This window comes from Pinus tabuliformis, chromosome 6, assembly GCF_031772625.1.
Source record: "Pinus tabuliformis cultivar Carrire ecotype Pingquan chromosome 6, CPIR1, whole genome shotgun sequence".
Classification (NCBI taxonomy): Eukaryota; Viridiplantae; Streptophyta; class Pinopsida; order Pinales; family Pinaceae; genus Pinus; species Pinus tabuliformis.
This window is the reverse complement of record NC_142292.1, coordinates 1,307,955,899-1,307,957,858: the sequence shown is the minus strand read 5'-3', so window position 1 is coordinate 1,307,957,858 and position 1,960 is coordinate 1,307,955,899.

Genomic DNA, 1,960 nt, shown 5'->3' with positions numbered 1-1,960 from the left:
TATCTTCATAGCTCCTGATAAGATACTATTGTTCCTTGACAACATCTCAGAAAGAATTCCAAGAGGGTGCGATTGAAAATACTGGGGGTTTCTCTTCGTCCCTTTTGCTCACAATAAGTTTCCCACCAGTCCTTGACATGGGGGGGCGGCTTTGAGGAGTGAAAAAGTAATCTTTTCGCTATTGGAAAAATTATGGACCAAAAAATATCCTTCCAGTAGATTTAACCATCTATCTAGGGAATTTGTATTGATTTGGCCTTCAAAAATAGGAATGCCAAAGGCAACTTGTACCTTAAAGGGGGCGACACCTTTGAAGTGATTGCTACATGAAGATGCTTCACCCGCTAATACCCGTTGAAGGATCTGGGAAAATTTTTCCATCATCTTGTTCCTTTATCACTCGAGGGCCTCTTCAAGCAATATTTTAAAAGGATCTCGTGGTCCCTCGTCTTTCTTTTCTCTGACGTGGGAGGCCATCGAGGTTAGCGAGGCTGGTCGTGCAAGGGTTCAACCAGTTCAAGTCCTAACTCCTTATACCCAAACCTCGTTGGGGATATGCACAAAAAAACATAGAAAGAGCAAACCACTTTGATACCACTGATCCATATTTATGAAGGAGCGAAATGAAATACAATTTTAAACGAATACATAGAGATACAATGAAACATAACGTAAATTAATAAATAGCAACTATTGAAAATTGTTTAGATGCAAAAAAGAAACAAACTAGTTCGGGCAACAGTAGCTTATCTCTAAGAAGAGGTGTGACGGCTACATGCCTTCTGAATTGTGTTATAATGAGGTTCAAAAGCCTTTTAATCATGAAGAAACACTCGAAAACCCTAAACATCCAAAAATCTTACCCTAGGAGAGGAAGCACCAAAAGCTTGTGGGCCCCGCCGGGGTTAGTTGGAACGTCAATTTCCCAGGTTTGTAACTTTGGCATACAATCTCCTTTTGGTGCACACGATACCTCGTTAGAAATATCTAGTGTTCCACGGGGACGCGTCTCCCAGGGTCAGGTGCACGTACCCCTCACACCCCACGCACCTAGGACGAGGGGATGTCTAGGGGTGAGTTTCCCGACGCACCCTTTTGGGGAGTCGTGGGGAGATGCAGGGAGTGCAATTCCCCATTGTGGGGGATGTGACTCCCCAAAAGGGGTGCCTTTGGGCATCCCCCTTGGTGCGCCCCCCCTCAAATTTGTCTAATAACATGTAATATAAAAAAAAATGAAAATACACGTATTAAAAATTAATAAATAAATAAATAAATAATAAAACTAAACTAAAAATTAAAATGTTAAAAATTACCTATTCATTTCCCAAATTCTCTTGTCTGTCGTCGAGCTCTGCTGAGTGCTCTCTTGACATCGTCGAGTTATGCTCTCTTGCCCACAGTCGAGTTGTGCTCTCTTCCCGCCGTTGAGCTCTACTCTCCTGCCGTCGTCGAGCTCTTCTCTTTTGCCCACCGTCTAGCTCCTCTTAAATGATGAATGATGAATTTAATTTTTAAATCAGTGTAGATTATAGAATGATGAATGATATGGATCAATGTATTTGAATATTTCATGATTGAATCTCATGGTATGGATGAATGATGAGTATGTCATATGAATGACATATGTATCAAAATGAATGATGAGGATGGATCAATGCATGCCATTATTTAATTGAATTATGAATTTAAATTTTATGTGTGGATCAATGTATTACTATTAGTCTATTTATGCTTTCATTATTGAATATATATATATATATATATATATATATATATATATATATATATATATATACCCCGAAATCCCCTCGCACCCCCGAAATTTCCCTAAAATTTGAGGGTACTCCCACACGTCCCCCCTGTGCGTCTCCCTGCATCGGAGTCTTGGTGGAACATAGGAAATATCTATCTGAGGACAACAACTTTCGATTGCAAATGAGAGGGCCGTGAGCCTCACATT